This window comes from Gopherus evgoodei, chromosome 1 (assembly GCF_007399415.2).
Source record: "Gopherus evgoodei ecotype Sinaloan lineage chromosome 1, rGopEvg1_v1.p, whole genome shotgun sequence".
Classification (NCBI taxonomy): domain Eukaryota; kingdom Metazoa; phylum Chordata; order Testudines; family Testudinidae; genus Gopherus; species Gopherus evgoodei.
Window position 1 is genome coordinate 356002173 of NC_044322.1, and position 26650 is coordinate 356028822.

The following is a 26650-nucleotide window of genomic DNA, read 5'->3' on the forward strand; positions in this document are numbered from 1 at the left end:
TTGGACCGTGATTAGGGATTTGGTAGGGACGTCCTTAGAGAAGGTTGCTCCTGGGTTCGAGTGTTGGCAACGTCTGCTATCTGAACAACTGACTCACTCGGAGTGTTTCCCTTCATCTCTGTGTGCAATTGATTTCCAATGCTACGTTCTGGAATGATAAAGCAAAGAGATGTGCCCCCAAGCGGGTCATGAGTCACGACTGATGTTTAGCCTGAATCTAGTCTTGCATTTCGTTAAGGGAGCGTTGAGTGCCTGCATCATAAATTAAGATCATTGATCTTAAGCACGAGAAACAGAACCATGAGACAGACACACAAATCCCTCTGTTTATTTCTCTGAATATCCTGGTTCAACCTCTGATTTAGGTACTGAGCATTAAGAGAAATATGGTCTTGGGGTTAGCTGCCCTGGACTGTCATATTGGGCTCAATCTCTGGCTCTTTCACAGTTTGTTATCTGAAGTTGGGAAAATCTCTTTAATTTCTCAGGGCTGGTCTACACTGAAAACTTACACTGGCTTAGCTCCATCTTCCAGGAGTGTGAAAAATCCACAGCCCTGAGTGACACAGCTGTCCTGACCTACCCTCCCCCCCCAGTGCAGATGGCGCTATACTGGTGGAAGAATTCTTCCATCAACCTAGTTACCACCTCTCAGGGAGGTGAATTAGCTACAGTGACATGAGAACCCCTCCCATCACTGTAGTGAATGTCTACACTGAAGCACTACAGCAGTGGTTCCCAGACCTGTTCCACCGCTTGCACAGGGAAATCCCCTGGCAGGCTGGGCCAGTTTGTTTACCTGCTGCGTCCGCAGGTGCGGCTGATCGTGGCTCCCACTGGCCGCGGTTCACTGCTCCAAGCCAATGGGGGTTGCTGGAAGCGGTGTGAGCCGAGGGACGTACTGGCCGCTGCTTCCAGCAGCTCCCATTGGCCTGGAGCAGCAAACCACTCCCAGTGGGAATTGCGATCGGCCAAACCTGTGGTCACAGCAGGTAAACAAACCGGCCCGGTCTGCCAGGGGCTTTCCCTGCACAAGCGGCTGAACAAGTTTGGGAACCACTGCACTACAACAATGCAGCTGCAGTGTTTTAAGTGTAGACTTAGCCTCAGTTCCTCTGTCTGTATAATGGGGATACTAATACTCCCTTTCTCCTGTCCTTCATCTATCCTGTCTCTTTGTAATGCAAGCTTTTCAGGGCAGAGACAGTCTCTTTTCCTTTGTAGATACAGCACCTAGCACAGAGCCTTCAAATCACTGTGGGGGAGGAAGCTTAGCCAGTAGATACCTGCACTGGTTTTAGATCTAATTAGTGCTAATAGACTCTTGATTTTGTGCGCACTAGACTCACTCCTACGAATTCGAGCCACGCACACACACACAGGGAAGACGATCAGGGAATCTAATGTTCCTGGCCTACCATTTCATTTTGTTTTAATTGCCACAATGTTCTCTCTAAACTAGGAAGAAAATGAGACTTGCAGGGTTATTTCAATGAAATTAATGTAGTGAATTTCATGGATCGTGCTGATTATTGGCTGTGCCATCCAAGCACATCAGCCACTGAACAATTCTAATGGGAAGCCCACGACAGCCCAAGCAAACCTACACTGTCCCTACACCCTAAGCTGGGACTGGAGACAAAATTTCTGTCAAAACTGGTTTTCAATCGAATATTTTTAACTAAATGAAAGTTTTCACAAAAAATGTTTGCTTTCTCGCAAAAAATGAAACCGCCCTAACTGAAAAGTTTGTGGCCCAAAACTGAACACTTTTTGGCAGAAAGCCAGTCCTCAACAGAAAAATCTGGGGTTCGGATTTTACGATGAAAAATCAACATGTTCCATGGAACAGAAATCCAACCAGCTCTCCCTCTCAAGCCAACCAATCAGAATGCATGTCACAAAGAGGGAACCTCCTGTGAACTCCTCACCTTTGCAAGGCTCCGTCAGAAGGAAACACCCCACCGCACCGTTCCTTTTAAAACTCTCACCCTGCAAAAGAGAAAGGGTGGTCTTTTTAAAAAATCCACCATGCAAAGAGAAGGGGAAGAGGAAGCCCTTTGAAGGTGAGGCGAGAACGTCGTCTAGTTCTGCTTCTATGAGCCCTCCCTACCCTTTGTGCCCAACACAAAAGAACAGTTGCAAGCCCACTTCCCCCTCTACCAGAATAGAAGTTCTGAGAGTTATATGTAAAGAGGACGTGGCTTTCCAGCATTCAGCACACTCAGGGCAGAAGCAAGCGTTCATGGATATTTTTGCTTCCAGGGGATACATGGAAGGTGGTTGCATGTTGCATACACCAATAAGATATTGACCCAGTTGCTAACGCACTCTAATAAGTCCATGGCCACGTAGGTCTTCCTCAAGACCAGCGCTAGCGGTTTTAGCTCCCTAGGCGCATGGCAATTTCGCCGTCCCGCGCCCTGGTCCCGCGGCTCCGGTGGAGCTGCCGCAGTCGTGCCTGCGGAGAGTCCGCTGGTCCGGGGCTCTGGTGGAGCTGCCGCAGTGGTGCCTGCGGGAGGTCCACCGGAGCCGCGGGAGCAGCCGATCGCCTGCAGGCACAACTGCGGCAGCTCCATCGGAGCCGCCTGCTGCCCCCTCTGGCAAAATGCCACCCACCAATAATCCTGGCACCCTAGGCGATTGTCTAGGCCGCCTAAATGGAAGCGCTGGCCCTGGTCTTCCTAATTATCTGTCAGGGACAACTGGCCTTGAACACAGCACTGGCCTTGAACACAGCACTGGCCTTGAACACCTGGTGATGTGCTAACAGGTACCAGCATAGAAGCTGAACTTCAACAGAGGTCTCAAGTCCTGGGCTCTGATTGGTGGAACACTGTGGGTCGTGACTCATTCCCAGCTCTTATTTGAATGAAGCAGAGGAACAGGAAGCTGTCCATGCAGTTGGGTTCCCCTGTTTTGGACTGCTTCACCTGCAATACCTGCTCCTACTGCCTGACTCTGGTCTCCTGGTAACCTGATGCCTGACACCTGACACTCAGTTTGTCTCTGGCCTGTCTCCGACCCTGGCCTCCTTGTATCTGATCTGGCCTGACTCCTGCTCCGACCACTAAGTCAGACCGCCCATGTCCCAGTGGTGACATTATCAGTACACTGTATGGCTTGATACTTGGCTCTTCAGAGGAGGCATCAGGAACACCGCCTAGATCCTCCTATTTTGAGGCCCTGAATCAGGAAAGCATTTCTATTCAGGAAAGGACTTAAGAACCTGCTTAACTTAAAGCACATGCAAAAGTGTTACTGAAGTCAAGGATATTCTTAAGGTCTTTCTTGCATCAGTATGATCTTAAATGCATTCTTAAGTGCTTTTCTGATTTAGGGCCTTAAAGCAGAGGTCCCACTAGTTGAGCTAAAGAAGAATCTCTGTAAGCAGCTAGCAAAACCAGGCAAATTATTTACATAGGTCACCTTATCCCATGTGCTGGACCCTTCTTTGCAAAATATCAAAGACTAGATTTCTGTTTTTAAAATAGTTTGCAGTGCCCAATCTGCTCAAGCACTGACCTTTAGGGGCATGTCAAACTGACCAGATGTGACCCCCTGGGACCCTGTGGTTTGCCAGAGGATGACAAAAAGATGACAGGCAACGTGTCTGCCAACTGGTGGCTGACTTTCCCCTTGCATGGAATCCCCTTTTGCAGTGGTATGGCTCATGCAACAGCTGAGACTCAAACAAAGAATTCTTGTGGCCCACATGCTGACTTGGCTCCGGTAGAATTAGGTTTGTCTCACCTGCAGGACGCTCTCTGCATATATTAAAGCGGGGACACGTGAATATGCTCAGGGCTGACTCATTTGGCAAATGGGAACGCTTTTGTGTGAGATGCAGCTAGCCTGCTGAGCTGTGTAGCGACCTGCCACAACAGGCTAGAAAGGAAACACAGCTCTGGCATACTCTGTGCAGACACCTCCCCAAAAAATCATCACCCTAAAATCCCAGCACTCTGGTGAAGGGAGACCTTGGGTATGTCTACATGACAACCGAGAAGTGAGATTTGAGCATGTGTAGTCATTAGCTAGCTCATTAAAAATAGCACAGAAGTCACAGATGCTAGCCACTCAAGTCCAAGCCCGCCTGAGACCCTGGCTACATACTTGAGTGGCTAGCTCATGCTGCCACAGCTTCATTGCTATTTCTTAGTGAGCTAGCTCATTCACGGCTACCTCCGGTATGCCCAATGTGCTGCAGTCGCACCTCCCAGTTGCAGCACAGATTTACCCATTGTAGCTGTTCAAATGCACTGTCTGAATGCATTGCCATGGAAAGTTTTGCAGCAGGATCTAAAACCAGCTTCAATTGTTGTAGGTTGAATTTTGCCCCTGTAGTTCACTGTGGGCACAAAAATTAGTAGTCAGACATCTAAGTACCTGATTGGTAAGCCCAAACAGGTAGATGGATAACCCATGAGAGAGGAGGTCAGTTAGCAAAGCAGTCTCACTTCCCAGCTTGGAACAAACCAGATCTGGTTTATTAACCTAACTGTAAAAGCCCTAGTTTGGACAGAATGGTGGCGGAATGGTAACATGTTTTTGCTTTTGGTAGTTTGTTGTGTTGATTACGATCAAAGGGCATTTTAGAGCTTTCGGTTTTACAATGGCATTTTGAGAGAACAGCTAGAACAATGGATTGCCTCTGATGTTAGGGGAACAGATATCAACCTACATAAATATTTCTATCCACAATTTATGACAGGGGCAAAAATGCAAGTGCAAAATGGTCCCCTGCAAAAATGGAGTCGGGTGCACAAAACCTGCCTCTCCGTATCCTCTTTACTCTCCTACACATCCACTGCCTGTTGATTTTGGAGAATTAGGGTATCAGTACCTTTGCAAGCATCAGCATTAGCAATATTGCTCAATAAAAAGTTCTGGCATTCTTTCCCGTAATTTTAGCTGTGGCTCTTTACTTTTCATCACCAAACAAAAAGGGATTTTGGACAAGCAACCTGTTTTCAGTGTCAAACATTTGACCATTCATGGCTAGAATTCTAATTATGTCCCCTTTCATAAATGCAAAAAAAGAAAAAAAGAACACCCTTCTTTTCCAGTGTCACTTTACTTTACACACTAAACCACTGAAAAAGTTGTCTTTAGAGTATATAACGCCAAGTTATGGCATTAATAGAATGTGAGATATTCCCAAACAAGGAAAACACTTACTTACGATTTTGCTAATGGCAAACAAAAGTCTGCTCCTTTGCTGTTAATTATTTTCCCAGACTGCCAGCTAAATGAATATGGAAGTTGTTGTGATTACACGGGACCACAGCCTGCAAAGGGTTAAGCATCCATCAAATCTCATGTAAAGAGAGGGCCAGGCTGTGGCTTGTCTGATTCTCCCATACAGAGGAGTAATGGAAGCTGTAGGTAGCAACAGCCTATTCAGAGCTGCTAATGATATGGTTGTCAGCAGCAGGGATTGAAGCTGAATTTCGGGATCTAAACGCATAAGCCGCTACTTCCCAAGATCTAAGACCCAACCCTACTAGCTAAGTCTGTAGCAGGCTCATCAACCTCTAGTGTGGCCCACCCATCACTAGAGGGAGACAAAGTATCACAAAGAGTGGGTGTGACTTACACATCCACCATAGCTGGCAACTTTATTTCTTGTATAGGTAGATGGGGAGTTGGCAGGCAAGGAAAGTCATCGGAGCCAGATACAGGGCTGGTGCTGATTATTCACTCTCTCCGAAGCAAAAGGGAGATCCAGGAAGCCAGCGGTGACTTTGAGCCCCAGTCTGATCCCTGGTCTGCTCCTAGCACAGCACCAAATGCATTGCCCCTTCCTCAGGGTAAAACCATAATTGAGCCCCAATTTATTCAGATGCCACTGTCTGAACAAAGAAATAAAGTGACTTTCTAATATTTTAGGCCAGCTTCCGACAATGCAAGCTTAACTCTGCCCTCTTTGAGCAATGGCCCAAGATGCCAGCCACTCATAGACTAGCTCTCTGCTATGACAGATGCTCCTTCGGAATGAAGCACATGAATATATCACTTGGAACCCAATGAGGCACAGCAGTTTTTCAAGACAACCCATGTGGACTTGAGGGCACTTGGAAAAATGGTCCGTTAAACAGTAAGCGAGTCTCAGATGTAATTGTGTCAGAACTATCAGAAGAGAAGAATGAGGAGGGATTTGATAGCTGCTTTCAACTACCTGAAAGGGGGTTCCAAAGAGGATGGATCTAGACTGTTCTCAGTGGTACCCGATGACAGAACAAGGAATAATGGTCTCAAGTTGCAGTGGGAGAGGTTTAGGTTGGATATTAGGAAAAACTTTTTCAATCAGAGAGTGGTGAAACACTGGAATGGGTTACCTAGGAAGGTGGAGGAATCTCCTTCCTTAGAGGTTTTTAAGGTCAGGCTTGACAAAGCCCTGGCTGGGATGATTTAGTGGGGATTGGTCTTGCTTTGAGCAGGGGGCTGGACTAGATGACCTCCTGAGGTCCCTTCCAACCCTGATATTCTATGATTCTATGATTCTATCTTGAAAGAGCTTGATTTTCAGAGGGCAGATGCTCAGCACTTTCTGAACATCAGGCCCTACTGCGGTGTCTCAGGTTGGCCCCACCAAAAATTGTGGTACCCAAAATCACATAGGACTCTGTCAATTTTCAGAGTATAACCGCTCTTTAAAATACTAATAACTAGATCTGTTTAAAATGCTGGAGATGAGATCCAAAACTACATTAAACTCACTTAGATTTGGGTTTATTTTTAGACTCAGAACTAAGGTTAGGTTAATCAAATCTGCAGAGTGTTAACTTTTGGAGCCCAGTTTCAGGGGGCAATCTGGTTTCACATCAAAACCACGCACAATATGTGGTTTCACAGAGTTATGACAGGAGACGGTTTCTTGACAGAGGTTTGCTTTCATTTTGGGGATTAAAGCTGAAGTTTATGCCAGCCTGACCCTTGAGAAATGTCTGGCTTTATTAGGGAAAATCTTCCTGTGAGAAGTTGGTTTATTTCTTGCCATGCTCACACACCATTCCTGTTACGGAATGTCAGCAATGTTGCCCCAAGCAACACAACAATAAATGTATCCACTGGAATATTAAACAGTAAAAGGGCTCCTGGTGGCACAAGGACTGATCGTTTCTGCCTTGTGACTCGGTTGTCAAATCTGTTTGGTCCATTTCTTTTTTCAAGTGCATTTTGTCACATGTTTTGTGCTGAGATTTATGACAATTAGTAGTCAAATCTGTAATTAGCAAGTGGTAACAGATGGGCAGATATATCCAGTTCTGATGACACCTCTGACAGATTGACGTCTTCTCCAAAAAATACCTGTGAAGCTTCATGTTATAACTGTGACCACTTTGAGACAAAGTCTTGGCAAGCCTGTCTCGGTGCGGGGGGCCAGAGGTGCGGAGGTGGGGGGGGGAGCTCTGAAGGAACAAGTCCTCACAAGCATGACAAGGCCCATGCATAACCATATGGCTTGGCAATTAAAAACATGTTCTGTCTTCCTCTGCATCAATGAGGAAAATGTCTAAATAACATTTGCTCTGAATATTTTTCCTTCTGAATTCAAAAGATCTGTGAGTTTCTGTCAGTTGGTTGTTTTTTCCTTTCTTCCCAGAGGGGCATTTCAGGGGTTTTGCATCTGTAAAGGACCTTGTGTTAACCATTCACTGCACAGTGCAGGCCAGAGAATTATCGTCTAATCGGTTTTGAATCAGATTGCTTATGATCTTCTACTTGCTGCTACAAACTGGCTCTGAAGTCATCTTGACTTGTCAGTTTCACCTATTTCATGTTCAGATAGCAGCACCTTCCAGTGTCACTGGGCTACATAAATGCTCGCTCGCTCGCTTTCTCTCTCTCATTGCTTTTGCAAATCCTCAGTGGTTGTTTTGAGGCTTCATCATTTTAAAGCAAAGGCCAGAAGATTGCTGACCTGGCTTTTTCTATTCTGACTCCTTAACCTTGTCTCTTTCTATAGCCTCCTATTCCAATCTCTCTCCTTCTGTAGGCCACACTGTCCCTCCAGACAATCTGGCCGCAGTGGTGGCAAGAACCCTCCCATCTGCCTGGAAGAGGCTACCTGTGTGTTTTTCTCTAGGAAATCATCTTTCCTTGCTTGCTATTATTTATCTAGGGTCTTACACAGCACTCACCTCCAGAGCATCTGAGCACATCACAGTCATCAACAGATTTTGGAGTAACTCCTCGCTTAGCATTGTAGTTATGTTCCTGAAATATGTGACCTTAAGTGAAACGATGTAAAGCGAATCCAATTTCCCCATAAGAATTAATGTAAATGTGGGAGTTAAGTTCCAGGGAAATTTTTTTTTCACCAGACAAAAATTATATATATATATACACAAACACACAGAGTATACATTTTAAACAAAGAATGTCTTGCTGCTAAATGATGAACTTGCACTGCCTGAGACCTCAAGGGTTAACACATTGTTGTTAATGTAGCTTCTCACACTTCACAAGGCAGCAGGAATGAAGGGGAGGAGAGACAGCATAGCAGACAGAGACAGACACACACCTTTAAGTAAGCTGACCCACTCTTAAGTGCATTGTCTTTTAAAGTGGACTAGGAAGTTGAGACAGCAGCTGCTGCCCTAAGCCCTCTTTGTCTCTCTCTGTCGTGTCCCCACCCTGCTCTACAGGGAGAAGGGGTAAGCAGGGTGTAGGAGCAGGGAGGAGGGGGACACCATGTCATTAGCTTCACCTCACCTTACTACCCCCTTGCACATCAAGCAGGAGGCTCGGGGAGCAGCTCCAAGGCAGAAGGCAGGAGCAGCACATGGCAGTGGGGGGAGGGACAGCTGAACTGCCTGGCAATTGATAGCCTGCTGGGAAGTTGCTGCACAGGGAACTTAGGTGAATGGGGAGCTGGTAGGGGGAACTGATGGGGGGCTGCCGGTCCAGCCTGGTTCCAAGCCCCCACCAGCTAGCTGCAATGGGCTGCCTTTCCTGCAAGCAGTGGACAAAGCAGGCGGCTGCCAAACAACATTAGAAGGGAGCATTGCACAACTTTAAACGAGCATGTTCCCTAATTTATCAACAACGTAACAACAAAACAACGTTAACCGGGACGACTTTAACTGAGGAGTGACTGTATCTTCACAACACTGCCTTGTAGTAGGAAGATGTTATCCCCACTTTAGAAATGGGGAGCTAAGTCACAGGATAGATAGTGTCATGCTCAAAGTCATTAAGGGAGTCTACGGCTGAGCCCAGGTCTCCTGACTTCCAAGTCACTGCCTCATCCACTAAACCATCCTTAGCTTTCTCTGCCTCTGCTCTAATTTGTTATTTACATCTGTTTCCTGGTTTGGGATGCAGTTTGTCTGAAGGCTATCACACAAAATCAAGTTGTAGTGCATTGCGCTCTGAGAATGATCAGTACATGATGCTAAATGCTTTGAGATGTTACCTGGCATAAAAAGTCTCCGGCTGTGAGAGAATTTGGATCTAATTTTAATTGTTAAGAAAGGTTAAAAATAAAAATGCAATGTTTTATGAAAACTCAGGTGCTAGAAGAAGTGGTGATGGGAATTCAGCAGGAGGTGCTGTGCTCATCGAATCAGTACCAAATTTAAACCTCAGCGTGGCGCTAGGCAGAACTGTGCGGCTAAGAGCGTCAACTTGCACGCAGTACAGAATCCACACCCTAATCACTAGTGGTCCTCAAAGGCTCCTTGACATGTGTAAGGAGATGAGCACTAATACCCTAGTCGAATTGCAGTTACATTCTGCTTACGTAAGCAAATATACTAGAATCTGTAGAAAATTCCATTAAAAAAAAAAGCCAGTGAAAACAGGTTTTTTGTTTGAATTTAGGGGTGAATCCTGCCTACTTTAACCATGGAAGTGGTCTATTTTTTGAACAGGGGCCCAATCCTGCAGCAAAATTCCCATTTCTCTGCTCAGTGAAGGTAGGAGCAGGCCCTTAGAGCATTGTTTGCAACCCAAACATTACAGCTTTCTGTTAATATATGAGAACCTGAACCAGAAACTGACGAGACATTAAAGTGAAACTGGCTAATCTATTTAAAAAGTGAAAACAAATAGCAAACAAACAGTTTTCAAGATGACAAAGTATATTTTAAAAAAACTCTGATTTTTTACCATCAAAGGTGTTCGGAACAATAACAGATTTGAATTTTTAAATCTGAACAGTCTTAAAAAGCCTCCTGCTTTGTCCTGCTTGCAGGAAGGGCAGCCCATTTCAGCTAGCTGGTGGGGGGCTTGGAACCAGGGTGGATTGGCAACCTCCTATCAGACAACTGTTTCCAGTTGAGTGGCAGCATGTTCTGATGGAGCTCGGCTGTTCTCAGTGATGTCAGAAGACAGAACAAGGAGCAATGGTCTCTAGATGCAATGGGGGAGGTTTAGGTCGGATATTAGGAAACACTGTTTTACTAGGAGGATGGTGAAGCACTGGAATGAGTTCCCTAGGGAGGTGGTGGAATCTCCTTCCTTAAAGGTTTAAGAGCCGGCTTGACAATGCCTTGGGCCAAGATCCTCAAAGAGGTTTAGGTACCCAACTCCCATTGATTTCAATAAGAGTTAGGCACCTAAGTCCCTTTGAGGATCCAAACCAGGAGCCTAATGGTAGGCACCCATGTTTGATAGAACGATCTTTAGAAGGGGGGTTAACAGAATATTAAACAGTAGCTTCTATATAATCAGCACTGGGGGGAAAAAACAGAACATTCTGGTAATATGAAGTATCTGACTTAAAGCCATGACAACACATACAATCAGAGGTAAACCCAGGAGCGGCGCCAGGGTTTTTGGCGCCCTAGGCGGGGGTTCTTCCACGCTCCCAGTTGGCAGCAATTTGGCTGCGGGGGGTGGGGGGGCCTTTTGCGCTCCTGGTATTCAGGGCACTTCAGCGACGGGTCCCGGAGCAAGTGAAGGACCCACCGCCAAATTGCCACAGAAAACCCGGAGTGCAAAAGGACCGAATTACCGCAGAGGGCAGCAGAATGCAGCCCCCCAAATCCTGGTGCCCTAGGTGACCGCCTAGGTTGCCTAAATGGAAACGCCGACCCTGGGTAAACCTAAAACACAACTGTGCTGTGATATCTCACCATGGTCTGGGCTATTATATGATATTACTGCCTCTAGTATGAGCTATGATATCCAGCTACCACAACACTACCGTGCATTCCCCACCCAGCAGACTGGACTGGAAATACGATGTACATTTTTAATGGTGCGAGTAATTAACCACTGGAACAATTTACCAAGGGGCATGGAGGATTTTTAAACCTAGATTGGATGTTTTTCTCAAAGGTCTGTTCTAGGAATTATTTTGGGGAAGTTTTATGGCCTGTGTTATACAGGAAGTCAGACTACTAGATGGCCCCTTCTGGCCTTGGAATCCATGTCACCACACCTATTTATTACCATGTCGTAATAAAGTGTTAAAAAATAATAAAATCAAATGTAACTCTTTTTTTTTGCAAGGCATATTCTTTCACAGAAACAACCACCACTGGTTGGTTGGAAAAGTTGTTTGCAAGATGGCTAGATTAAATTAATTAGTTAATGTTTGTAAAGTACTTTGAAGATTAAAAATACTATTTAAGTGCTGTGTATTACATTTATTTTTATAGTGAAGGTAGACAGCCAGATAGGTAAAAGGATACAGGCAGACAGATAAAAATAATTGAAATACTTAACATTTATATATGACTTTACATCATCAAAGTGTTTTATAAACATTCACTAATTAATAGAATTAAGCAGACAGAAAATAGATAAGTTTAGAATAAGTAGGCAGTAGATTAATAGATAGGAACAAATTCTGCTTTTGGAGTACACACATCACTCTCACTGAAGTCAGCGGGAATCACACTCAGGTATAAGAGGGCAGAATTTGGTTCACAGATATATTTAAAGGCATGTTACTTACACCTCTGATCATTTAAATGGAACAATTACTTTGCCTGTTTTTTCACAATCACTGTATGTTCCCATAAACAAACTCCCACGCAGGAAAAGAAAAGAATATGAGAAGTCAGGATAAATGATGTGAATATGTGAGCACTTAGCATTCCAGATGAGGGATGACTGTATGACCCAGTATCACTAAGGTATGGGACCAGAGCTGGGTGATTATAGAACTTTTCAGTAGGGTGGCAATTCTGAAACATCCGGAGGAAAAAATTCATTCGGTGCCAAATCAAAACCACAAATTTTCAAAATTTTCATTGAATCGAAAAGTAAAAAAAAAATTATTACCAGTCAAACCATTTTGTTTGATCCAAAATTAAACTTTTCATTGTGATTTCAAGTTTTAATGTTTTGAGGGGGAAATAATGAAACAGAAGGAACTTTTGAAACAACACGTATCATTCAGCAAAATGGACATGAATTCGCGAAATGTTTTGGTGTCAATGAATCTGCATTTTTCACCCTTTTTTTTTTTTTTGCCTGCATAATTTTGCTCAACTTCACTCGGGACACCTAGGTTCTAGTCCAGGTGTGGGCAATAATTTTTTCGGGGGGGGGCTACTTCACAAATTTTGGTAAATCATCACAGGGTGCACATTTATACTATATTAATGGATGGGGTGGGGGATCTGGGATGGAGTTTGGGTGCAGGAGGGGATTCTGACCTGGGGCAGGGTGTGAAGTGCAGGCTCTGGTAGGGAGGTGCTTACCACAGCTAGCCTCCCAGCTGGCGGCATAGCAGGGCTCGGGCAGGCTGCATGCATGCCATGTCCCCATGCCTCTCCCAGAAGTGATTGTGGCCTGATGCTGCTGGCATGTCTCTGCGCACCCCTTGCGGGGAGGAAGGCAGCAGGTTGATGTGTGCTGCCTGCGCCCGCAAGCACCACCCCCACAGCTCCCATTGGCTGGTTTGCGGCCAATGGGAGCTGTGAGGATGGTGCTGGGGCAGAGGCAGAATGCTGAACTGCCTCCCCTTCAGGAAGCAGCGTGAGGCCACAGCAGGCAACTAGCCTGCCTGAGCGCCCCACTGTGCCACGAGACATTTAGTGGCCATATTTTGCCCTCCCCTGTTCTAGTCTGTCTCCTTGGTAAAGCACTTTGAGATCTATGAGTGAAGAGGTATTAATATTCTCATGCACATCCTGACTCTCAGAATAGCGTTAGTGGAATTAGCCATTCAAAAATATGCGAGAGACAAGGTGGGTTAGATAATATCTTTTATTGGATCAACTTCTGTTGGTGAGAGAGACAAGCTTTCGAGCCGCACAGAGTTCTTTCTTCCTAAGGTATGGGAAAAGTACTCTCAGGTCACAGCTAAATGCAAACGTGGAAATTATTTAGCATAAGTAATTAGCGCATATTCTAATGGACCATTCAGAGTAGAGTGGTCCATTAACGTGGACACAAGAACAAATGGCTATAAAATGCCCATCAACAAGTTTAGGCTTGAAATTAGATGGAGGTTTCTAACCATTAGAGGAGTGACATCCTGGAACAGCCTTCCAAGGGGAGCAATGGGGGCGCCTAACTGGCTTCAAGACTGAGCTTAATAAATTTATGGAGGGGATGGGATGGTGAGACTGCCTACAATCAGGGCTGCCCAGAGGGGGGGCAAGTGGGGCAATTTGCCCCAGGTCTCGGGCCCTGCAGGGGCCCCCACAAGAGTTTTTTGGAGCCCCAGAGCGGGATCCTTCACTCGCTCTGGGGGACCCGGAAAACTCTCTCTGGGCCCGAACCCCCAGAGCTTCTTCCTCTCCAGGTCTTCGGCAGCAATTCAGTGGTGGGGGGTCCTTCTGCTCCGGACAAGCCACTGCCGAAGTGCCCCAGAGACCCCAGGCTCCCTGAATCCTCTACAATGGCATATAGTTTATCTGCGACTGCTAGCAGAAAATATCTCCAATAGCTAGAGATGGGACACTGGATGCGGAGGGCTCTGACTTACAACAGAGAATTCTTTCCCAGATGTCTGGCTGGTGGGTCTTGCCCACATGCTCACGGTCTAACTGAGCCCCATGCTTGAAATCAGGAAGGAATTTTCCACTGGGTTAGATTGGCAGAGACCCTGTGGGATTTTTGCCTTCTTCTGAAGCATGGGGCATAGGTCAGTTGCAGGCTTAAACTACTTTAAATGGTGAATTCTCTGTAACTTGAAGTCTTTAAACCATGATTTGAAGACTTCAGTAACTCAGCCGGAGATTAGGGGTCTGTTACAGGTGTGGGTGGGTGAGGTTCTGTGGCCTGCAATGTGCAAGAGGTCAGACCAGATGATCATGATGGTCCCTTCTGACCTTAATGTTTATGAGTCTATGAGCCTATTAACACTTCTGCAGTCATAGGACAAAAAGAGGGAGTAATAAATACAATAATCTGTAACTAAGGCATAAATCAAGTGTCTCTGGAAGTTGGTCCAATAAAAAATATGTCACCCACCTTGTTTCTCTAATATCCTGGGACCACAGCTACAACTAAACTGCATTAAAAAATATTCGCTACCAATTGTGGAAAATTACATGATTAAATTCTGACCCAGGGTTTTCTAAGAACAAGTCATTTTTGTAATAAAAATGGTGAAAAGCGACGATATAAAGAAGCACAGAAAGGAAAAGATTCCAAAAACAATGAAAGAAAATAGCTTAACTAATGTCTCATCAAAACAGCCTCACCTACCCTGATGTGGAGCCATCCATGCCAAGGCTCAGTCCCTGCCCAAAAGAGGAGTAAAAAGTAGTGACTCATGCTAATTTATGACTGCTGAAGGCACCGGAAGCAACGTCCCCCCAGGTACCATCATAAGATCTTAGTGCAGGCAAAGAGACTAGTCTAGTTACTAGTCCACGTAGAAAGCACAGCATAAATGTGCATCAGTGGCAAGCCACATCTTAGACCAAAGGGTGATAGGACCAATCAAAGCTTTCAATACCTTGAGTGCGACCCATCAGGTCCACTATTTGCAATGGGGATGAGGTAGCTCATAGAGGTTAAATTCTGAGATCTGGGCTATGTCTACACTATTGCAGTAAGTCGACCTATGCTATGCAACTCCAATTATGTGAATAACTTAGCTGGAGTCGACGTACCTTAAGTTGAGTTACCGCGAGGTCTACACCCGGGGGGTCAACAGGAGAAACTATCCCGTCAACTTATCTTACTCTTCTTGTCTGGGGTAGAGTACAGGGGTTGAATGGAGAGCAGTCGATTTGGTGGGTCTTTACTAGACCCGTTAAAACAAGCGCCAATGGATTGATCTCAGAGCGTCAATCCCAGCTGTAGTGTAGACCTGCCGCTGGTGTGTGGATAGATAATGCCTAGATGCTACAGGTAATGGGTTCCACATAGAGATGGCAGAAAATTTTCATGTTTTTTTCTCAGGAAATATCAATAATTTGGGTTTTCTTTTCATTTCTGTGGAAATGTCCCATTAATATTTTTTATTTTTTCATGAACAGCCAAAATCCAAACGTTGTTTTCAGTTTAAAAAAATGTAGGGCTTTGGTAAATATTTTTGGGTTACTAAAAATTATTATTATTATTATTATTATTATTATTATTATTATTATTATTATTATTATTATTATTGGTACCAAAAGCCAAAAAACCTGCTGGTTTTGATGTCTGTCTTTTTTTTTTAGTGAAAAATCTTGTCAACAATTAAATTTTTAAATGACTGAAGACCTCTTTTTTTTACTAATTACTGTTCAATGAAAATAAATCTGTAGCTCTGCAGAAAGATTTCATTCTTTGTGTGTCATGTCTGTTCAGATTGTAAACTCTTGTGGGGGCAGTGACTGTCTCTTACTCTGTGTGTATATCCAGTGGTATACCTGACTTTGGTAGGTCCTACCATAATACAAATAATAAATACTAATCATATATATAGAATGCCATAAGGTATAAAACAGGGTTGAACAACAGCAGGCAGGCTGAGGAAATAATGTATTGTTTTAGAGATGATGCAGTGCGGACATGGGAATTTGATATTAAAGACACTACCTCTGAAATTACTTTGCCAGTGACATTGCTATGCTTGCCACACATGAGTGTTGTGAGGATTAATTAATACTTGCACATGGCCTTGAGAACTTCAGAGAGAAGATGCTCTGTGTATGCAAAGCACTGTTGTCATTCCACAGGGGCTGCGATACACCTGTGCCCATGGCATCATGTGGTGCCCATGATAGGCAGTGGTGCAAAAAGGCCCCGGTGCAAAAGAGGTTAGGGGCCCCCTTCCCAGTTGCAAAATCTGCCCTCCTTCATCTCCCCCATGGCTCCAATCCATCCTCCCCATCCCCTAGCTTCTACCTAGCTTTTCTCCAGCCCCTCCTATGGCCCCAGTCCAGCCCCATAGCTCCTGCTTAGCTCTCCCATAGCCCCAGCCCTCCTGTCCCTCCAGTTCCCCCCCATGATCCCCTCACTCCCTTCCAATTCTAATGCACCCCCCTCAGCTCTCCCTCAACCCCCCACCAACCTCCTTCAGTCCAATCTTCAGCTTTCCCACCCCTTAGGCCCTATTAGCTCCCCTCCTTCCCCATCCTTTTCCCTGATCCACCCCTAGTTCCATTTCAGGTCTCCTACAAGCCTTCCCTCAGTCCCCTCCAATTCCACTCCGATTCCCACTCTCTCCATCCCTCCAGGACAGATCCAGCACTCCAGCTCTGCTCCAATCCCCTTCTCCTGCCCTCAACAGCCCCAATCCAGCCCCCAAGCTCCACCCAGTTGTCCTCCATGCTTCTCCCACCCTCTCAGCTCTGATCTAGTCCTTAGCTTCCCCTCTCCCCTCCCAGGTAAGGTTGCCAGTGCTTTTACCGTGTGCTCAGTCTCCAGACCCCTGCTCTCCCCATATGCCACAGAACTGCAATCCCCCCATGCAGTCTCCGTGTGTCCTTGCCAGACGCTGAAGACCAGGCCCTGGGGTCACCCCAGCCTAACAGGCCCCTTATCTCAGTCGTCCCGTGCCCTGGTGGGGATGGTGGGCAGCCACCCGGCTTTCCCCTAGTCAGGTGTCTGTTATGGCACACTGCAACTCAACTTCTGCCAGGCTGGCAGTGACACGAAGGGGTATATGCCTTGTGTCTAAATCCAAGCACTCTCCATTGCTAGCAGTGCCAGAAGGAATAGTCCTCCACCCCAATCTCCAGACAGGTACACCTCCAGACAATGGCTATAAAGTCCCCTGGGTGCCTGGGTCCTATCCACTGTACCAGTGAGGACGCAAGCCCCTTCCATCTCCGTCCCTCTCCAGACTGCCAGGTTCTATATCAAAATCGTCCTCCGGTTAGACCCTCATCACCTCATGGGCCCTGGCATGATTGCACCACTTGCACCATTGTCGTTATGCCACTGAGGACGGGGTAACACCACACTCACTGTGCACGTGTAGAGTGACCAGATGTCCCAATTTTATAGGGACAGTCCCGATTCTTGGGTCTTTTTCTTATATAGGCTCCTATTACCCCCACTCCACCCCACTCACCGTCCCGATTTTTCACATTTGCTGTCTGGTCACTCTATGCACGTGTGTCTTCGACATGAGTGAGCATCAGGTTTGGGTGCTGCTGATGCTATCAGCTGAGAGCCTGCACGCCCACGCTGCTGCACAGTCAGCCCTTCCCTCCAGCCTCACCATCACTCTCCCATCACTCCAATTGATGTTGCCCAGAGACAATCCACCTTCCAACATGGAGCTTTCCTCCACGGTGTCCCTCTGCGTGTGGACTCCCCGTCATTTATAGGGACATATTTCCTACCGTCCAGGACTGTTGAGAGCTTTTGTTCGTTCACATCTGTAAACTCACTTTGAAAGCCCCAAATGAAAGGAGCTAGAGCCAGGTATGTGCTTATTATGAGCCGTATTCATGACTAGTTATAGCTGGGTGAAATGTCCAGCTTGCACTGCAAATAGTCTCCTTCCCTTGGGGAGCAGGAGGTAGCCAGGAGCAAAGAGGAGGCAGAGGGGTGGGACAGCTCCCCTTATGGTTTTGGACTGATTAAACTCAAATCTCTGAGGGCTAGATGGTGCCTGGAGGCCCACCCTGGGACAAGGGGTAGGGTTCCTGAGCCACGATTCCTTTCCTGGCCACAGTAGCTGCAGGACAATAGCAATCAGCTGCTGGATGATGCCATCCGCAAATTTTAACACTCGCCCACCCTGCTTTGGCTCAGCTGAACTGGACCAGCTTATTCCTACATCTTTTACCAAACAGCGTAAGTGCGGTGTCCAAGACACAACCTAACAGAAATGGTGGGAAGTCAGACACTGAGATAACAGCGATGTGCACAGTATAACCTCTGCGACAGAGAGAGAGGGAGAAGGAGAGCGAGCTCAGTTTACTAACTCCTTCACAAAACCCAACCCCGCCAGCTTCACCAACTCCTGCTTAAGAAAAGCTGTGCTTTTTGGTTTCATTGGTTTTGTGCAGTGCGCCTGTCATATTACAAGCCCCACTGTGGAATGTACAATAATTACACTCTTGTGTTTTTATAGCATTGTGCCAGCACACATATGAACATAAAAACAGCCATACTGGGTCAGACCAAAGGTCCATCTCGCCATCTAGTCCATCTAGTATCCTGTCTTCCAACAGTGGCCGATGACAGGAAATTCAAAGGGAATGAACAGAACAGGTAATCATCAAGTGATCCATCCCCTGTCACCCATTCCCAGCTTCTGGCAAACAGAGGACACCATTCCCACTATTCTGGCTAATAGTCATTGATGGACCTATCCTCCACCAATTTATCTACTTCTTTTTTGAACACTGTTATAGTCTTGGCCTTCACAACATCCTCTGGCAAAGAATGCCACAGGTTGACTGAAGAAACACTTCCTTTTGCTTGTTTTAAACCTGCTGCCTATTAATTTCATTTGGTGACCCCTAGTTCTTGTGTTATGAGAAGGAGTAAATAACACTTCTTTATTTACTTTCTCCACAGCAGTAATGATTTTATAGACCTTTATCATATCCCCCCTTAGTCTCCTCTTTTCCAAGATGAAAAGTCTCACTCTTATTACTCTCTCCTCATATGGAAGCTGTTTTGTACCCTTCATCATTTTTCTGTACCTTTTCCAATTCCAACATATCTTTTTCTGGAGTGAAAGTAACTTGAGGGACTTACGCAGGGCAAGACTCCTGAGCAAGGGGGCAGGGCCTCAACCAGAAGGGATGGGGCCTTTAAATCTCTGGGATGCCAGTACCCTGGGGCTCCAGCAGCAATTTAAAAGGCCTGGGGTTCCGGCCACTGCTGGGAGCACAGGGCCCTTTTAAATTGCCAGCCTGGGGAAGCTGCCCCTGCTGGTCGGATGTGTACCGGCTCTTGCCAGTATGCCATACCAGACTGGACTGGCTTACTTTCACCTCTGATCTTTTTTGAGATGGGGCTACCAGATCTGCACGCAGTATTCAAGATGTGGGCATACCATGGATTTGTATAGAGGCAATATGATATTTTCTGTCTTATTATCTATCCTTTTCCTAATGAATCCCAACATTCTGATTGCTGCTGCACATCGAGTGGATGTTTTCAGAGATCTCTTTCTTGAGTGGTAACAGTAATTTAGACCCCATCATTTTATATGCATACATTGGGCACTTACTACATTTGGCTAATATAACAGTGAGGCAAGTGAAATTATGGTCTGGGGGAAGGTGCAGGTGATTCAGGAGACCTATGTTCAGTTCTCTGCTTTTCTACCAAACTTACCTGCAGAGCTGGTTAGAAAATGGCTTTGTTTGTCACGGGAAATTTAGATTTTTTTTTTTTGGCAGAAATTCTAACATTCCAAAATTCCAGCTGACAAAAAAAAATTTCAGTTTTGGGCACTCCATCTTTTGATAAAAACTAAAATAAAAAAAAACACCACAGAAAACAGACTTTTCTTTCGAAAAAAATTTCCTGCATTGAAACATCAATTTTCCATCAAAAGACAGTTTTGACCAGCACCATTTCTGAGTGACCTTGGATTTAGTCTCTCTGGCCCCGACCTTCCAAGGTATCTAGGCGCCCAACTCCTTTGAGGATCGGGGCCTCATTTTCACCTACACAAAGGGATAATGACACTTCCCTACCTCATAGGAGGATTGTGAGAACAATCGTATTGGAGACTGTGAGGTGCTCAGATACTAGTGGTGGGGGCCAGAGAAGTCCAGAAATAGAAAATCATTGACCCCAACAACAAGCTCTCACATGACCTTGCCATTCAGATTCCTCTGTATTCCTTTTCCTTGCTTTGTCTTTGTGCATGTGCTTAGCTGCCTTACAGAAGCCCCAGTTCTGCCACCCTGTACAGCCAACTAAAAAGGTCAGTTTCAGATGCAAGGCAAGAGGACAGTGCATTAGCCCTGGCCACTCCTCTTATTCTCTCTCACAGGATCCACAGGTTCTTCTGGTTTCTCTGCCAAGCTTGAAGTACTAAGGACATAGTGATCCCTTCACCGTCCCTTCTGCTGCTCTTCAACAGCCCTGGCCTTTGAAGAGCTGCATAGCAATCGTGCAGTTGAAAAATACCAAAGGTCACATTTCCTTTTGACCCGCTCCTCCCCACTGGTAAGCAAGGCCATGAATTGTTACAGAGTAAACAAGAACACAAGAGCTTGCCCAGGGACATATTGAGGCTCAAGGTTTTGTAGTACCTGCATCTGACCGGTCTACTCCAGCCCAAACCATCACCTACCGAGTTCAAAAGGGGATTGTGAGACTGTAACATATAATGGGCAGGGGTGTGGCTCTGGCACAAAGCATGTTGCTGTGCAGGGGTCTGTTCTTTAAAACAACTACCTATAAAATAGCCATGTAGGAGCCACCCTGTAAAAAAAACAGGCTACTGCTGTGAAAGCCCAGCCTTTCCCCACCATGGGACACACATGTAGAGCTAGAGGTGTGAAACTATTAATGCACATACAGATCACATCCCATGCAGTGTAGACAGTCACATGACTTGGGCTTGGGGGTGAAAGGGGTGTCTACAGGCCATTGTGCTCCTTGTATGCTGGACCTGCCCATCCCCCTGTATAAGTTATAGCACCCTCTAGGCTGCTCTAACATACGCTCTGTTCCTGTGACCTCTTTATGGGCTCTGGCTCTTCACTACCCTTTCTGATCACTGTGCAGCTAAACCGGAGAATGGAGAGAGCAGCCTCTTGGTCCTCTGAGGACAGAGACTACAACTCCTCCTGACTATAATATGTGCCATGCAGCAACCCCATTCCCAACAGTGCACCCCTATATAGATTGGATAGAATCTGGCCTTTGAGAAATATGTTTGCTGGATGTTATGCCAAGCAAGGTGGTCTGATGCAAATACAGAGCATTATTGTTAATGAAAGATAAGGAATTTCCCAGACATAATCATTTACCTGGGAGCTGAATTTATTTTCATTATTAAGTTTCTATTGAAGTCAAAGTTTCACCGTTAAAACTATAACATGTCTGGTTGTTTTTTTAATTCATGTATTTATTTTCCTCTTGTTTCACAAGCAGGGCATTTGATTCATTTCTCTGTGCAAAGGTAAGTGTGTAGCATTTGTTTAAACACGATTTAACTACTATAGATTTTTAACCAAAATGAGTAACGAGAGATAAGAGGTTGGAAACATCAAGATAAACTTTCCAGAACCTCATAGGTCTGGAAAAGGGACTTTCCCACTGAAATCTTACTCCTACAAAAGTCCATGATAGACCAGTGTCCCTAATGCAATTTGGTGACTCACATCTTGCTCCAGGAGTTTGAAAAAGGCCAGATTTTGATACCACTATTTATATTGCAGTGGTGCCAAGGAACCCTAAGCATGGCCCAGGGCCTCACATTTTCAGACTGGAAATAAGGTGTAAATATGTAGCAGTGAGGATAATTAGTCACTGGAACCTTTACCAAGGGTTGTGGTGGATTCTCCATCGCGAGTAATTTTTAAAGCAAGACTGGCTGGTTTTTTTGTTTTATTTTCATTAAAGATGTGCTCTATTCAAATAGAAAATATTTTGGGGATGTTCTCTGGCCTGTGCTACACAGAAGGTCATCCTAGAGGATCACAGTGGTCTCAGAATCTATGAATTTATGGATTGTGCTGAGTGCTGTACAAACACAAAACAGAAAAAAAAAAGATGTCTGCCCCAAAGATCTTATAATCTCAGTATAAGACAAGAGGCAACAGGGGGATCCAGACCAATGGAGAGTACAAGGAAACAAGGAGACAATGTTGGTTGTCAGCATGACATGCAGTGGTCTCAGCACCCCAACAACCAAGTCACTGTCATGTTTTTGTAGGCCTCCTTATCACAGATGGTAGCACCTTGCTCCACAAATGGGACCACTTGAGTATTGTCTTCTCCTCTACATTGATCCCAAGTGGAAAATTAAGCAGATTACGGCAGTTACGTAAATGAGGACTAGGTACAAAATTCTACAGGTAAAATGGACATGAGTCAGAACTAAAGCCCATGGCTGTATCTGAGATCTGGAACGGGCTGAACATGGGTACAGAGCTGAATTTCAAAAATAACCTTGAAGCTAAGTGATGGCTTTTGTGGCCATGTGATGAACAGCAATGCTGGATTCTAAAGGAAATGATAGCCAGCCTTCCTTGCCCATGGAGGGATTACTGCTCTGGGAAAGGAAAGACAAAGGGAGGTACATGTCCCTCTCTCAGACCATGTCCTTTTCACCTCATACATGCCTATAACATCCCACAGGGCCCACTCTTTCCTGCCTCATACAGCTCTGTGATCCACTGGAGCATCAAGTATGATGTGACATGTCTGTCGATATCATCGCTTGTGGTTACTACATCACTGCCGTCCTTTCTCCTATTGCTCTGCAACCTCACTTTACCATTGACTGTCAGGTGGAAGGTGTCTGATATGGCATTCAGCTGGTAGAAGGGTCTTATCAGCAGCATGCATTCGGGTATGGTAGAGACATGCAAGAGTAAACCACCTGCGAAGAGCTAAATACCTTTTTTAAAAAACTAGTTAGAAGAAAAGGGTATGGGGAGAAGGAAATTACATTTAGCTGCAATACAGCAGTATCACCACATGGTGGAGTCATCAGCAGGATTGCACATGCTCACAAGCAATTCATTACTAGTCTACTCTGTCTCCAATGAAAATCCCATAGATCACACACACATGTAATTAATTACATGGAGGCATAGAAAAGGGAATCAATGAGTAGTTGGTTTTGGTTTTGGTTTTTTTGCTCAGCTACAGAGAGTCTATACATAGGAAAAAACAGTGCAGGGCAAGTTCATGCCCGCAATGATGTTTGCAGCTAGGGTGACCAGACAGCAAGTGTGAAAAATGGGGACAGGGATGGGGCTGGGGGTGGGGGTGGGGGGGTAATAGGAGCCTATTTAAGAAAAAGACCCAAAAATCGGGACTGTTCCTATAAAATCGGGACATCTGGTCACTCTATTTGCAGCTCTGAGGTAGAAGAACAGGTCAGGTAGGGCTTCAAGTGGATCTAAATTCAAATGCCATATCAGAATATCCCTGAACTTTGGGGGTACCCAAATGTTGTTTCTGGCCCCAATCTCTATAAAGGACTAAGCCATGCCCCTAATACAAACATCATTCTGAGATGGAGCTGAATTTTGCATCTCTGACTGGGAATCTCTTTGTTTGCCTAATTACTGATTCTCCAATACAGGTCAAACATCAAGGCTGATTGAACTCTTTTTAAAATGTGAAATGTGGATGAAGATTTTCACTGGACTTTTGACAAATAAAATGAAGGTAAGAGGAGTTTGGATTCAGTTTTCTCAGTTCTCACCCTATACCGCATGACTACCACCTATTTTCTAACCAGAAGTAGAACTGGTCAAAACTTTATCAAAAAAATGTTCTCAGGGAATCATAGAATCATAGAATATCAAGGTTGGAAGGGACCTTAGGAAGTCATCTAGTCCAATCCCCCTGCTCAACGTAGGACCAATCCCCAGACAGATTTTTACCCCAGTTCCCTAAATGGCCCCTCAAGGATTGAATGCCCCCGTCAAGGGATTCAAATGTTGATTTAAATAAATGAATTTTGATTGGAAAAGAAAACAGAAGAAAGTTGGGTAAAAATGTTCACAATTTTGTAAGCATTTGGAACCAGTATGGTTCTAGAGGAAAAGGGGCCAGGTGGGTAGATGTTGTAGCATTACCAGTAGAAAGGTCCCTCATCTGGAGACACGGGGCCAGATTTTCATCTAACTCCCATTTATCTGAATTTTGATCTGTCTGATCCAATTGATCTGATCCCAGATCTGAACTTTGCATAATCTCCATGAAGGTTTGAACCAAAACTCTAAATCTAAACACCTGGAAATGTGTGATAGTTTGGATCCAGATTCAAATGTTGGCAGTTCCAAATTCATCTCAAATTCCTCTCTATTTTTTTCTGAACCTCAGAATGCATGAGCACACCAGCTGTTATTCAGGTAGGCCCCAATCCAGCAAACCTCCTAAGCACATAATTAAAGAACATGTGATTTGCCTATTGATTTCAGTGGGACCTTTCACATGCTTAAAGTTAAGCACTTGTCTGAATGCTTTGCTGGATTGAGGCCTCAATGAGGATTATTTGTTTTCCAGGGATATCTCCCCAAGAAACAAGTTCTATTGAATTTTCTCCTCTCTCCCCTTAGCAAATACCTGCAGGTATTTTTTGTTTCCCTTTCTGTGCTTTCAGTTTATCCATCCAGAGTAGTGATTTTTTGGCACTCATAGTATATTAGATAATTATATGTAGTTGCAAAACTTTCTGCTCCTTGTCATTAGTCTATAAACCCCCTATAATGTTATAATGCAATGTCACTGATATCTCAACACGATAACACGTAAGTTTCTACTGGCTATATAATTTGAGCCCAAAATTAACAAAGAGAACTGATCTTTTAGTAAACATACCGTCTACTTTTTGTCATCTCTTCCTGATAGTGGTTTCGATAAGCAGATTTAGATGTTATCCTCCGATTGCTTTAACAGTATGTTTTTAAGACAGCTAACTGCCTCATAATTCCTGAGACATGACATTCCCAAGCCCCCATTGATCAATGACTCACCCCATGAATTGGTTATGGTCGCTGACATTACTAATCCACCCAGTCACCACTTCTTCACTTTAAAAATGTTAGATCATTATTATGGCCCTTGGATTCCAATTAAGGTAGGAAACGCAACTTAAGCAATCAGGCACAAAAGTAATGGCTCATACAATTGCCCACAGAGGGTTATCGTGTGCCCATACCTCTAGCCATGACTAAGGGGTAGCACATAACAGCATCATTCCAGGAGCAGATCTAGAAAGGAACTGCAGCTGTCAATCCTTTCCCTGGTTCCTTTCCTCCGCCGGGGGCCAGTAATCTGCAACAGATACACCCCAGAAGCAAATTACTTCCCCTCCATGCACTGTCTAGACCAATGTTTCTCAAACTGGGGTCGCCGCTTGCATCGGGAAAGCCCCTGGCAGGCCTACCTGGTTTGTTTACCTGCTCCGTCTGCAGGTCCGGCCGATCGCGGCGCCCACTGGCCGCGGTTCACTGCTGCAGGCCAATGGGAGCTGCTGGAAGCAGCGACCAGTACGTCCCTCGGCCCGCGCCACTTCCAGCAGCCCCACTGGCCCGGAGCAGCAAATCACGGCCAGTGGAAGCCGCGATCGGCTGGACCTGTGGACGAGGCAGGTAAACAAACAGGTCGGACCCGCCAGAGGCTTTCCCTACACAAGTGGCAACCTCTGTTTGAGAAACACTGCTTTAGTAGAAGTACTCTTACATGTGGATGCTTAACCAAAGAGTTCAATGAATGGTCCAAACTTATTGAATCTTTGACAGCTGGCTGGAAATCGTTCAAGAAAGCCTTTCATTTCTGGTACGTCTTGCTTTTGGCAGGGCTAGACATACTACAACCAGCTTTTCCGACCACAGCTTAGCAGTAGGGTGCATGAAAATGAGGAAAAGTGGAAAAAAAACAGACTTAGAACCCAGATATCCCAAGCCAGTTTGCCATCCACTGGGAAGCACTACCTGGGAATATTTTCCCCTTTCTCTCCCTCCCTCCACCCCCACTACATTTTCTGGCAGCTGGCTCTGAAGCTAGCAAATGTGGCAAACAAGTTCCAGCCTGCACTGCCGTTCTCCCATATCTGCATAGGCTGGAAGCCTTGTTAGCCAATCCCCTGGTCCTTCAGACTTCCTCATTTTATGGGATAAATTAACACTATGATGCCACAGTCAGAACTGCCTGCACAATTAAATCTGACTGTGTGATATACACCCACCATCCCATGGGATAGAAGAGCTGAGTTTAGCTTCAGGTGTCTCACATTGGGCAACAAAAAAAATTGGGGGTGCCCCAAATGAACGTCTCATTGGCACAGTGTACCCTGGTTCTAATCCTGCTGCAGTTTCCCCTCCCTCCCCAATAAAAAAGCCCTTGGGGCAAAATACAACTTTTCATAACCTCTCCAGGTACCACAGTATTATTATATTGAGTCCTGTGCTATTATTCAGATCTGGCTGCCTCAGCCCACTTAAGTTAGCCCTGGCATGAATGTGTGTGCATAGTACAGCATGTGCTCCACAGCTACCGTAGGTGGAGAGGGAGGAAGCTGTGTTCCAAGCCATGGGAAGTTCTGGAGGGAGTTGTCTTACTGGTGGAATGCTGTAACTATGCCAATAAGTGAGAACGAGAGTTGTTCAAAGTCCAGGGAGCGTTCAATCTG

At 45.3% G+C, this 26650-nt stretch overlaps 1 long non-coding RNA gene across 1 annotated transcript; it reads right to left on the reverse strand.

Annotated features, from left to right (window-relative positions):
- Positions 1-1931: 1931 nt before the first annotated feature.
- On the reverse strand, positions 1932-26650 carry LOC115647644. The gene is made up of 3 exons (XR_003999380.1): positions 26580-26650; positions 25178-25293; positions 1932-1992 (listed from the first exon to the last, which is right to left on the reverse strand). It is a non-coding gene; the product is annotated as an uncharacterized LOC115647644 (long non-coding RNA).